Source organism: Amblyomma mixtum, chromosome 3 (genome assembly GCF_055824585.1).
Source record: "Amblyomma mixtum isolate Tamu chromosome 3, ASM5582458v1, whole genome shotgun sequence".
Taxonomy (NCBI): Eukaryota; Metazoa; Arthropoda; class Arachnida; order Ixodida; family Ixodidae; genus Amblyomma; species Amblyomma mixtum.
The window spans coordinates 22311176-22324774 of NC_143014.1; the positions used below are offsets into that span (position 1 = coordinate 22311176).

A 13599-nucleotide genomic window follows, 5' to 3' on the forward strand; every position below is an offset into this window, starting at 1 on the left:
CTTGAGCGCAGTGCAGGTGACTGTGGCAGCGGCGACGAAGGCAGGAGATGCCCAGGGGGTATTGTCCGAGCAGCCACAGCGGATGCGGAGGCGACGTGGCGGCGCCAGTCACGCTGGCGGTTAATTGAAGACTTCTGTGTTCCCGGCTCGGGTTCTGGACAACAGGCGGGGAGGCAAGTTCATTCACCTGCTGAAAGACTACGGGAGATTCCTTTCCAGCCTGGCTGGATGAGTCAGCATCTCCCCCTCTCATCGACCCAGCTGCGAGAGAGTGGAACAGCCCGCACCTGCCCTGCCGTGGGTGGTAACACGAACGTCCCCTTCGGTCCATCCGATTGGACAGTGCTCTTCGAACATTATTCCCCAGCCAGGGATCTGGGGAATCCGAACCATATTTAACTCGGCTGTGAGTGTGGCCGCGAGAAGCCTGCTAGCTCCAGTCGACTACGGTTGACGAAGACGTTCCCCTTCCACTGAGAGTCTTTCTCAGGCCCGCTTTGTAAATAATGTAAATAAGTGTATAAAGTTTTTCGTTACCTTCCTCCGAACCCAGTCTCCCATCCTCCTCGTCCCATCACCGGTCCCCGGCCAAGCTACCCGGGTCGCAACAGGCCCGTATTACGGAACTTTGTCAAAAATCTGTCAAAAGTTATTGAGTGACGTCAAAATGACGAAACGATGTGACGTCGACGCCTGACGCAAAATTGACGCAACGAGGAATCAGCCAATTACAGCAGAGCGGCGCCCCGAAGCATTTGCCTGCACGACGAGGGACCGTCTGCTAAATTTTTGCTAAAAGAGTAAAGAAATGCACAGCGATAAAAATAATTATTATTTTATTTTGCCAAAAAATGATGTTTAAAGCTAAAAAATATTAAGAAAAACAAGAAGCGCAAGAAGTTAGGCTATTAAATTTCCTGGTGGGTAACTTAATTTTGCTGCCGCGGGGGTGCGCAGACGGCGGTAAAACGTCAACAAGCCGCTTTGCACGGAAACAGCTGTTCCACGCCTTGATACTGTTTTCTCACGCAGCCTCGAAAATCAAGGTACTGTGCGGTTGATCGAAGTGCGGAAAAATCGACGAAGCCAGCTTGTTAACGTCACCGCTTCTGTCATGTCCGTGACGTAAGCGCCAGCCACCCATGACGCAAGAAAGCAACATGGCCGCCGGACACGGCCGACCAATAGGAGCGCGGCTACGGCGGGGCTTTTTGATGAATTTTTGACGCGTTTTTGATTTGACAGTTCCGTAATACGGCCCCTCAACGGAGTAGGTTCTAGTAACGTTGGGCATCCCGAGGTCATACTCAGGACGTCTTTGCATTGTCTGAGTTGTAAATCATCATCATCATGGGACGTTAAACCCCACAAAACCAAAAACCAAATCTTAATCTCATCCGCCCACCTATAACTTTCTGCCGTCCCCTGATACGTTTGCTTTCTATTGGAATCCACTCCGCTACCCTTAAGGACCAGCGGTTATCTTGCCTTGTTGTAAATAATGTACATAAACGCTTCTTTGTTCTCCCATCAAGAATGCCTCAGAGCATCCCTTCCTCGCAGAGCCTATAGCGCCGGCTTCAATGCTCTACGGGGACCACATCACCGCCTATAATCACCGACTCAATTGGACATGATCCTGAGAGCAGCTTCTCGCTCGAGGCTGGAGCTTGCGGGAACAATGTGAGCAACTGCCTGGGCCTCAAACATACTAGCGTTGCACTTGGTTACATCGTCCCGCAGTTTGTAGCAGCATCGCCCAAGCAATGCTTATCTGAACGAACAGACCTTTTGAAAATAGCACACGAGGAAGCTGTGCGCTTGTGCAGGACGTCATTGAAATAGGTCCACTCGCCCCTTCTTGCTCTGCCTGTCTGTGCGCTGTCATTTACCACAGCGCAGTGAGATGTACCCACTTTTTTATGTTTATAATTCCAAAATACTAAAGGCCAATGATTTGGCCCAAGTAGGAGTGGATACAAGTATCAAGCAAAAAGGGACAGCACTCAATCCATTTTGAATGCACTGTTTTTATTAAATGCTAGTTTTTCAGTACAGGTCACCATATCATGGCAACATTCTAATCATGCCAGACTCACTATACTTTTTTGAACAAAAAATACTCTTTTAGGCTCTGAAGGCAATCAAACATTACCAAAAAGGTAGAAAGCACAAACAGTTAGTCAGCAATAGTGGCAAATTAAGCCAAAATATTTCACATGAGAGCACACAAGGTCACTCCAAGCCACTGTTATGGTGGTTTGACAGCCATATTGAAGATACTCACAGTCAGCTGCTTCAATACTTTTTTCTGCCAGTTTTCACACAATCCACTCCACACAATGGAAAAACATTACAAGCAGTTTGCAGCTGAAAAAATGACCTCACTGCAAAATGCTGCTGACTCTGCTTTACATACAAGTACCAGTGGCCAAGCTGAACTATTGTAGTCATTCAGATATACACCAAGCCAACCTTTTTTTTTTTTTTGCCAGAAATATCCTTCACAGCAGGGAGGGCTCAACCTGTTATTTATTTAATCCTGAAATGCCCCTGTAGAGGGGTTTTACATGTAGGATGGGCGGCTTCACAGAAGAAAGTTTTCAATGGCGGTTTTGAAATTCCTCGCACTGGAGTGGTGTACCGCTTCTTCAGGCAGATCATTCCAGTCTTTTGCTGTTTGCAGAAAAAATGATGAACTAGTGATGATGTGCGCATGTGCAGAGGGTGTACAGGCTTGGAATGAATGGTGTGGGATGAATGGTGGTGAGATAGAACAGTGCTACCAATCGGAAAATAATAGAACTTAAGATAGAGAATGAGCCTGGTTATTTTACGTTGTGTTTCTAGATTGGCAAGGTTTGCATTAGGTTTTAGTGCTGTGACACAACTATAGAAAGAGTAGTCATGAAAGATAAATCGAGCTGCACGGTTTCGGACAGATTCAACAGAATAAGAAAGATTAGTCGGACGAGAGTCCCAAACTGAGCATGCATGTTCTAGCTTGGGCCTTACAAAATTTGTAAGCAAGGGTTTTTACGGAAGGAAAGGCAGATTTCACTGGAGAAAGCCGCAAGTCCAGTTAGCCTCATTAGATATTGTCACTATGTGAGAGGGCCACGAAAGATTCTGTTAAAGTAAGTACTAGGTATTTATAACATGTCACAGAGGATACTACTGAGCTACCTAAAAATATATTTGCGTGCAACGTAGGAATAGTGGTGGTGGAGGCAGATTAATACAAAAAAATTCAAGAAAAGTCGATTACGTGTTACCTTATCAAATGTTTTCTTAAAGTCTAAAAAAAATGAATCTACGGGTACGTTAAGGTCTAGGTGGGAGCTGATGCCGTTTGTAAAAAGTGCAAGTTGTGTTTCGCAATATAAATTCCTAAGGACTCCATGCTGACTAGAATGAAAGAAGTTGTTAGAAACAAGAAATCTCATGACTTGGCTAAATATGACATGCTCCATAAATTTAAAACAAACACTAGTAATGGAAATTGGCCAGTAGTCAAGACATGACGATGACGATCCTTTTTTGGGAACTGGAATAACCTTACCTGTTTTCCAATCCAGCAGCACCACTCCAAAGGAAATTGACTGTTGAAAAATGTATGACAACATGACACTGGTAATTTCTTTAGTGTTTTTAAGTACTTTTGTGTTGATGTCAATTCCAGCAGATGAGGTTAGCTTCAGTGATTTGATTAATTTATAAATGCCACGAGGTTCAAACGTTATGTTTGGCATGTCAGGATATTGAAGGGTAGAAAAACAAGGAAGACTGCCTTCAGGTTCTTTGGTGAAAAATGAACAAAAATGCTGAATTTAGCGTTGTTGCAACTTCAGTACCAGGAATAGGGACATGATTTTGATCGAGCAGTCTTATGGATTTTCTTGGGCATGAATTAATAATCTTCCAGAATTGATGAGTGTTATTACGCAACATATCAGGAAGTGAAGTTGGAAAGAAAGATCACTTAGTTTTTGTAGCAAGTGACTTACTAACACGTCCGACTTACTATCAATAAAGGTTTGGCTGTACTCTTGTGTGCAAAACATAGCCTGTCATCAGCCTCAATTTTGAAGCTGACTGTTCTTAGACAGCTGCTAAGTTGATAAATTTTCTGTCACTTCAGTGAAGGTTAGAAGCAACAGGCATGTGTTCATCCCAAATGGATTGTCTCCTTCTGTTGTCCCATTAGAGATAGGGGCTGAGCCAAATTTAAAGAAATTTTAACCTTATGTGGCTCCTGATAGCAGCGACTCTGTGCAGAACAAACACCTCTAACACTTTCTAAAAGATATAATGAATTGTCCCAATCGAGTTAAAAAAAATGTCATTTTCTAGTTACACAAGACAAGGTAAGTGCACTGAGAAATATTCAACAGATGCAACGTGACACAAGAGTTTATATGGTATCCTTGTGCACTTGCTTGACCAGTTATGCAACATGCTGCATCTACTTTTTGAAAATTTTGTTGCAATATTACGGCATTTAAAGACTGTTATTATTATCCAGCCAACAAAGCAAATACGAAGCGGTATTTCTAAAGTTGCAAGAGTTGTTTCACCGCATCACTCCTCATAAGTACATAAAACAGAAGTAAAAACATGTATAACTGCCTTGTAATGAACAAACTTTATGCCACTGCATTCACTTTGCACAGTGTTTGCTCTGATACCAATAAAAATTGCATCATGATAAACAGGTCATGAGGGTATTCATCCTAATCCTAAGCAATGGCCGTTTTTGTAGTGCACTCTAGTGCACGATTGCACCATTCTGCCTGTCAACTACATATTATGATTAATAAAAGAGGTTTCGGGGCAAGCTGGTGATGCCCTATTTTTAGAATAGTAGTTCAGCGCTACTTTTTTCAGACCAGTGAACAGACAGACATGACAGACAGCACCCATCCTGTCCTGTCTGTCTGTGTGCTCGTCTAAAATAAGTAGCGCTTATCGAATTACTATCCTAGATACAAATTACAAAGGCATCAGACATGACAGGCGTAGCCTCCAGCATACAGCAAAATACCCTATAGTCAACTTGGATATAGTAAAGTGAAACTGCAGTCCCATTTTGCGTTTCATACACTGCACTATTTTTTTTTTTTTTTACTTATATGAAAGAAATCTTTAATGCAGAAGTAGCTATAGTAAGAGCATCTGTCATGGTGACGTACTTCCCAGAGGATGATGATGCAGGTAGCGCGCAGTCTAGAACATCTCAGAGCCATGGACAGGTAATGCCACTATCGCAAGGCCAACAGTCGGAGGCAAATGATTACGAACTTTGAACGCCAAAACAGCACTTTTTGAGACAGCTTAACTACCATGCTTGTGAGCTACAAGGGGCAGCCAACTTTTAAAAAACCTTGCAGCCATGAGGCGAAGCACGTGGGGAGAAAAAAAAAAAATGAAAAGCTGACTATGAATGTGGAAAGAAAGGTGGCATGGGCAACTAAGAAAGGAAAGACAGTAAAAGTGCAGTGAGGAGAAGGGAAAAGAAAAAATAGGGCAAACTTTCGCAGCACTGGGCAACGTAAAGCACAAGGTAGCAGCGGCACTGCGTGGGTGGTTTTGCCGCTCTTGATTGTGTCGAGCGCATTTCTTAACCATTGCCTCTTAAATGACACTGAGGCTGCGGAAGACGACACCATGTTCACGCAAAGATTTGGTTTACACATAAAATCAAATCCCCTCTCGCGTATATCCGTGAGCGTGTTATATTCATACCAATGTGGTACTGCCACAGGACTTAAGACGAAACCGAAAAAGTGACAACATAAAATGTGATAATTGAAAATAAATCATTGCCACAAAATGGGACGATAAGAGCACAATGGAAGGTATTTCTAAGTGTTTCTTTTATAAATAAATTAACACTATCTGTTTAGCAAGCAGCCAAGTTACCAAACAGCATCCTCAGAGCCATGCCATCACCAACAACTGATATAGCAAAGATTTTTGCTGGGCCAAGAAACTTCACTATACAAGGATTCCACTACTGTGTTCTTGACAAAAGCACAAATGCATAAATCTATGCAACAGGCAGAGAACAGTTTTATACTCTATGTAGCTTATTGCAGATATTAAAAACCACTACAGCAACATGTATTCGCTAATATTTCAGGCAAACTGGTTGCATGCTTAATAGTCAGGTACACAGCAACTACAATGCAGCTTCAAGAAAAGAACTATACACCACTGGTTTGTAGTAAACACTCTTTTACACACAAAGAAAGAAGCCAGGCAAAATATGAAAAAAGGGAGCAACACCAAATTATCAGCTTACAGTAACACTGTTCTCAAGAAAAAGCGCACACAGCACTCGCACTGAACTTTTTCTGCATGGGGAGAGAAGGACAGAACTCCAAAGACATTGCAATGACGATGCAGTATGCACAGCTTCAGGAACCAGCAGCCTCAAAAGAACAGTGCTTTGAATGTGTGCACCAATGACCAGAACACTTCTGCCATGTTTCTCCCTGACAGGCACTAGGCAACTGGGCATCACACGGTACAGGGTGGAAAGCAGTCCCAGGTAAAAATATGATCTAGTACTCGTTTAAACCCTGCCATGGGCCAGTTTCCAATTTTGACCAACAAGAACCAGTTGGGAGTGGGCTAATAAGCCAGTTCATCTGGTCACCTGTTTTCACCTGGGCTGTGAAACGTCACATAGCCGGCCTTCTTGGAATCCAAAGAGAATGCACATCAAGATGCTATTGTAGGGCACATATAGAAAGCTCGACAACAGTGCAAGGCATCCTGACAATGCTAGAAAACTTCCTTTTTTTTTTTTTCTCACCGTTGACGCCGTCTTTCGAAAATGCAGTAGTATTCACCCTTTGTCAAAAGTTTAGAGCCCAAGGGGTTTGCTTCCGAGCCATGCCGTGTGGCTCGTTACGCATCCATCCTCAGCGTCCCAAATCGCCTGAAGGTAAGAAGATTCTGGTGCTGCCCCTCCTATTGGCAGGAATCCCACCAATGCTGCACAAGCCCCACTACACTGCTTGGAAGGAAACCCCCTGGGCTCTAAACTTCTGACGAAGGCTGTACATGTTTGGCACCAATAGAAATTCATCTCATCAACAGTGCAATTTTACGTATGCTGCATGTGCATACATTCCTTGCAATGCTGGCACATCCTCTCTGGGCCACTGTTCTGCAGCACTTGCTCTCCTCTCCCAGATCAGACTGTAATAGCATCAGGTACTGTTTCTGCTGGCAGCCCTGTCACCTGTGCAGCATGAATGAGTTCTGTAGAAGCCTATTGGTCAAGCTAGCAGGTTTCTAGTGTTATATAGTAGCAGCAATGCAAGGCAGTTGTGAGCATGAAAACAAGCTCCTTCACCTCACATATGCAATTGGTGATACCATTGCTGCTTTCAGTGCTTAGTGCAGCCTGGCAGTGCTTGCAGGCTGCTTGCTGTAATGGCAGTGCTGGCAGCCTGGCAAGATGCTTGCTGTAATGCGCACTGTACCAGTGGCAGCTCCTCTGAACACCAGTGCAAGGACAGAAATGATGCTACAGAGCAACTGTGGTAACCAGCGGTAACCAGGACTGCCAGTGAAGTGTGAGTGAGTGATACAACAGCTGGGTTGCCAGCTATGTACCTGACTAATACATCTTGATATTTTTCCAGCAAAATAGGCTTTCTTAAATAAAGAGAGCCAAGCAAGCAGCGTCAGCAATTAAAATATACACAAATTTACAGCAAAAATCTAAGCCACAACTGGAAAAGAAAAATTACTGTCAGAGTGAAGCAACAACAATAATATATTCTGTGAGATTAAAGATTACAATAACAATAAATAGGTGGCCTACAGCCTACACACACCATCTGGAGCGATGGCTTTGCAAGTTCAAATGTAGAGGCAGATGCATGTGGAAGGCTGCACAGATGCAGAGTGCCCTCGCATTTGCTGCCCAAAGTCTCAAGTTTTCAGGATAAGTGGACAGCCCAAGAGGCTGCCGCATGCTGTGCCTTGCGGAAAGCTGGGAAGAGCTGGCTATGCAACTGATGAGCACCAGAAGTTGAAGCATGATGCACAAATAGTAGAAAAACACCGATGTAACCTTCAAAGTGGCCTGCTGTTCTCTTATTTTGCGTGCACCCCTAAATGATCCAGTTGGCTTCATCATAATAAGGCAGAAACAATGATGGTTTCAAAACTAATTTTGTTTCTGCAAAGAGGTAGCCTCCAGCATGCCTGAGCATAACTGTTAAACTTCAAGCGAGCTGCCCTCCTGAACGGCTGCATGCATCCTTCAAAAAAGCAGACATACAGGTTTTTTTAAATTCAGCCATACTACAGGCATACCGCAGAAGTGTGCGTGGTCTCTCTCTCAGCACAGTGGAATCGTGTATTGTCAGCACAAAGCCTGTATGGAGGTACAGATGGCTACAAAAGTTTTTGGAACATGAAAAGTACAAATAAAGCTTATTCACTTGGTTAAGCATGCAGCCATGATCCCAAGGGTGTGCTTTGCACTTTCCTACCCGGCCTGCACAGTGCATCCCTCAATGCCTGGCTGTACATTTAGGCAGTGAGGAGATTCAGCACTTTTTTATGATTCCGTGTTACGAAAACTTTTGTGGGCACCTGCACACATGGTGCTTGCGCTCACCTGGTGGTGGTGTAAATGTACACGCGGTATTAGCCTTAGGCCTGATTCTCACAGCCGGTCTCCTCTCCGGCGCAGCGGCGACGGAGGCGGGAACCGCGGCCGCAACGGAACGGATTTGTGTTCTAATCGAAAGAGGCGCCGGACACCGGCAAACCAGTTTGGGCAGGCGCTCACTGCTCCCACGTGGCTCTACGTCAGTGCCTTTTTTTTCCTTCCACGCGAAAAAAAAAAAAAAAACGCTGCTCGGCGGTGTCCGAACGACACACCGAAGTAGCGGTGAAAGTCGTCTGTCGTCTGCTTGCGCGTTGGTTCGCTTGGCTCTTATCGCAGAAAAAAAAAACGATGCAATCTCGCAAGCGGTGGAAAAAGTTTGAAGTTAGTTTATTAACTCTAAGCAAATCCCCACTTTTTTTCGGCGAAACACCACGCGTAGAGCACCAAGACAAATATATATGAGTACAGCAAGCTGCTTTTAAAGCCGCTGCAGAAATGAGTGCTGCAGTCACAGTATTCAGGCCCATATGCACGAAATTGAACATATTTGGGGTGGTAATGAACTCTGTTACCAATGGCTTGAGAGATTGGTCTTTATACAACCATTCAAGAATTAAGCTAGCAAAACAATTTAAACGGCTAATAAAAACAATAAGGCCTCAAGAGCTAGCAACGGGTGAACGGAATTTTGTTTTTTCTGCTCTTTTCGTTATCTCCGCAGTTACCTCTCTCGCCCCTTTCTTCACCTGGATGGTTCCCCTTTGCATCAGCTATCCCCTTCACTTCGCTTTAAACCTGGCAACAGTCTTTTCGTCCTCCACTTCGTTACCCTCCCGAAAAAAACAAATCACTTATCGTATATCCCACGCCTAGTGCAAACACAATGCTCATTTAGAGACCCGTTTTGGCTCAAACACCTCGTATATTGCCATATGAAATAAAACTGTCATCCGCTCTCTGTTCCTCGACAGCGGGCGCTTTTCGGGGCGCAAGACGCGTGCATCTCCCGACCACCGTGCTCCCGATGGAGCGTACAAAAATGAGCAAGCTTTTTTTATTTTCTCCCTGCCAGCGCAACCGCGCATCGCCGCCGCCGCTCGCCAGCGCCATCTCTTGGTCGCAGCAAGCAAGCCGCGTGTGACGTGAGGCGAGCTCGCGCTATGACTGGTACGTTTTTCGTGGGGCGGGGCTCCGTCGCCGCCGCTCGACGGAAACGTAGAGCAGGACCCGGCAGCACCGGCCACCCGATTTGGGGGGGAAAACGGTCCAAAACCAGCCCCCTCCGTCGGCTCCCGGCGTGACGGAGGCGACGGAGCAAGGGAAAAACCGGCTGTGAGAATGTGGCCTTACAGTGGCCTGTCAGCAATTGCTCCACCTGAGTCACTGATTTTCTATTTCTTATTTTAAATTAATTTTTATTTTAAATTGTCAAGGAAAGTTTGAACACATCCGCCGGTTTGCAGCGCTCCAAGTAGTTGGGCCACATCACCTGGAGTTGATACACACTTTATGAATAGGACTGAGAACAATACAGTGTTATTTTTACTGAAAAAAACTTCATGGAACAATTTTTTTCTCTTGCAACTAGTCACTGTTTCTTGCACAGCTTAATTCTGCTCTCTCACCATCTCTTCAAATGTTTTGACAAGGCAGGCTGCCGGCGAATGCGTTTGCTGGCATTTTATTGATACCACCTTTAAACCATGCTCTCAATTATAGCTTTAATAAAACCTATGCATCTCTTTTAATGGCGGTGCAGCAACCATGGTGTCCCTAATGTCACAGTTTGCACGCACCACCTACCACGAGAAAGTGAGGTTCCCGTACTGAATTTTGTTTGACACCCTTCTCCCCTGTTGCTCATCACCACAACCAAGTATTCGTGTATGAGCCCAAGGAGATTTCCACTGCCACGGAAAAAAATAGTCGCTAAAAGTCAGCCCACTGTCCCTTTCACCATCATCTTTAAAGCAGCTAGGCATCAGACGATTATATGCAAAGGTTGGACTTCTCGGTTTTTATTTTTTGAAAATTTGGCGTACTTTTGTCAGTTTCTATTTCAGAGCTCAAGTTTCGTTTTTTTTTTTAGGTGCATATTATTTTGGACAAATGAAATACACAATATTGAAGTGCCATGGAAATACCATTGTTATAACCGATAATTGTTATAACCGATAATTGTTATAACCGGGTTGTGCCAAAAAAAGAAACAAACTTTAGAGCATGCATTGATAGGAAGGACCTAAAGGGATTTGAGTGTTCTAATGCCTGTAAAAGCTCATTAATTTGAACTTCAGGGGTCCGGAAATATGTTTAAACTATCAAATGATGCTGAAAAACTAACAAGAATCGATTCCATCATGGTATATTTGTTTGGTGAACGACTGGACAATGGTTGCTTGCTTTTCAGATGAGAATGGCGCAAAGTTTTTTTTTTCCATATTTTCATAGACGCTTTATTGCATGCATACTGATGGGAGCGTAGAAGTAGAACTGCTCAAAAGTGGCAAGGACCTCCCTGACACTGTTCACGGTGCGACACGCAAGCGCTGGAGCTCCATCGTTACTGTGTCAACCCTTCACAGGTGGCAGCGTCACGTGTGAGGAGGCTTCACTGCAGAAGCAGCGAACGGCACGTGACGAGCGCGTAGTTTCGGCGCACTGGAAGAACTGGAGAAAGAACCACGTGGATGATTGCAATCGCGCCAATCAGCGCCCGAAATGGTGCGCAGCAGCACTCAGTTAGCTGGCTGCTACAGGCTTGCGCAAAGCTCAGAAAAAGCGATACCAAAACTACGCTGTTTGACTGATTTTGAGACGGAGCTGTGTGTTTGTCGTCATGCCTGGTGTTGTACGCACATCTCAGGTGCACGGATGACTCTGCAGCATAGAATTCTGGTTTGAACAGGGCTATCTGGTCCATCGCATGTCACGCCAGTCATACCTGGATGCAGGCTTCCTTCGGGAGTATGTTCGAATTAACTGGTGCAAGACCTGTAATGTCCGAATTAGCGAGCATACGACGCCATAGACTTACATGGCCATCAGATAGGAATGTGCTGGCAGTTCGAATTATCCGGATATACAAATTAATGTAGGTCAAATGACGAGCTTTTGCTATAATATTACAACTTGCAAAGGTTCCTGTTTATTGTTGTCCGCGCTGGTGACAGCTGCCATGATTGCCTCGTCGGTGAGGTCTTCATTTGTCATGGCTGCATCATCAGCGTGCAAGAATTGGTAGACTTGACACGCCGCAATCATCACCGTTCATCGATGACCAAAGAACTGTCATCACTGCACCGGCGGGAGCTTCACACACCTCAGCGACACTGGCATTAGGCCCGCTTTCCGGAAGTAATTCTTACGGGGAAATCCAAAGTGCGTGCAGAACCAAGGGTACGATGACAGCTGACAAGAGAAAAAATAAGCTGTGGTTTAACAACTGCTGAACCTGGTTAGAGAACGAAAGCTATGGCGTATCAAGCAACTATACACGGCTTCACGTCTGTAACGTTGAATGCGTTCCAGACACTGGATAGGCTGCGCACCCACTCTGCCACCCTGGCAGGTGGCAGTTAACGGTTGATCGTGAGAGTTTACTCACCCAGTGAACACTGCAGCCTATCGCTGCAGTGCCGCATGCCTGCCACACCACTGTCAGCACTAACGCATGCAGCCTGCATCCACCCCACGTACCTCAAAGCGTGATTCAAGCATCCACTGACCCAGGGAGCCAGTTATGCGCACTTCCTCTCCTTCAGTTAAATCATCAGAGTCTAAAACATTGTCAACACCATAGCCAATGAACGCTGATGGCCGCGTTTTTGCCATAACGTCTGTCACTACCGCCACGTAGCTTAAGCACGACTGAGGTGTCCACTGTCCCAGGGGGCCAGTTATGTGCCTTTCCTTTGCTTTGCTTTGTCTGAAGGTCAAATGAAGGTGAAATCCGGAAGCACGGTGACCTTGGCTCTACCTAGCGTAGCGTAGCGTAGTGAAGCTTTCGCTTCAAGAACCACGCTGGCAACACACGTGCACCGCACTGACTAATTGGGAATACGCATAGTGCACGTGGTCAATGCAGCAACGCAGCAGCTCGCCTGACGCAGTGACCCTTGCCTTTGGGACATCTGAAATCTGCAAAGCGGGGACCGCGGCCAAGTTAGTGAAGAAGGGATGATGGAACAACGCATGCGCTGCCGGTGACAGCCGTAGCTCAGAATGCAAAAAAAAAAAAAAAACACGCCAGAGCGTTTTTTTTCTGCGAGCGCGGCGCGCCCCTCAGAAACGTTAAAGGAACAGTGAGGAGAGCTCTATTAATATTTTTTTAAAAGCAAAATCCAATAGTTCGGCATTTCATGGCTTTCTTGCCACTTGGCCGGCAGCGAAAGATACATTCATTTCTAAGAAATTTCGATTCGTATTTGAAAAAGTTTTTCCCGCCGCTCTGATTCAAACTTGGAATTCTCTTATGACGACACAGGACTAAGTGACGTGAAACATGACGTGCACATGACGTAAAGCAGACTCCGTGATTTCTGGCGGCCAGCAGTGCGGCCTAGCAGCAGCCGAAAAGAAAGCTACCGCCGGCCGCACGTTGAAGGCATCTATCGGCTATTGCGGCCGTCGCTACCGTCGCTTCGTTTACGTTTGCACCGGCGTTTTGCCAGCGTTACGATGAATCCCGCTCTAGAAGTCGTCAACGAAGTTCTCGCAAACAGACACCTTTAGCATACTGTGTACCTTGTTACCGTTAGCGGAATACCGGGAGCCCGCCTACCGCCGGTGAGCAGGCGCTGATTGGTCTCGATGCTGCAGGCGCGCGCGTAGCTGCTGGGTACGTGGCGCCATCTGGCGACGTCAAGGAGATTTGCGCATGCATTGGCTGCGCCTCAGTGATTCGTGGCTTTTCGTGTCCTAGTGTTGTTAGAACCATTGGTTCTAGCAACACTGTTTTG

At 45.5% G+C, this 13599-nt stretch overlaps 1 protein-coding gene across 5 annotated transcripts in view; it reads right to left on the reverse strand.

Annotated features, from left to right (window-relative positions):
- Positions 1-2046: 2046 nt before the first annotated feature.
- Positions 2047-13599, reverse strand: part of LOC149349418 (uncharacterized) — a 44175-nt gene continuing 32622 nt past the window's right edge. For 2 of the 5 annotated variants that reach the window (XR_016290066.1, XR_016290065.1), the window contains exon 9: positions 2047-7252. The gene's annotated coding sequence lies outside the window, so the exon portion shown is untranslated. The remainder of the gene's footprint in view (positions 7253-13599) is intronic. The other 3 variants (XR_016290069.1, XR_016290068.1, XR_016290067.1) reach the window with 3 other exon arrangements.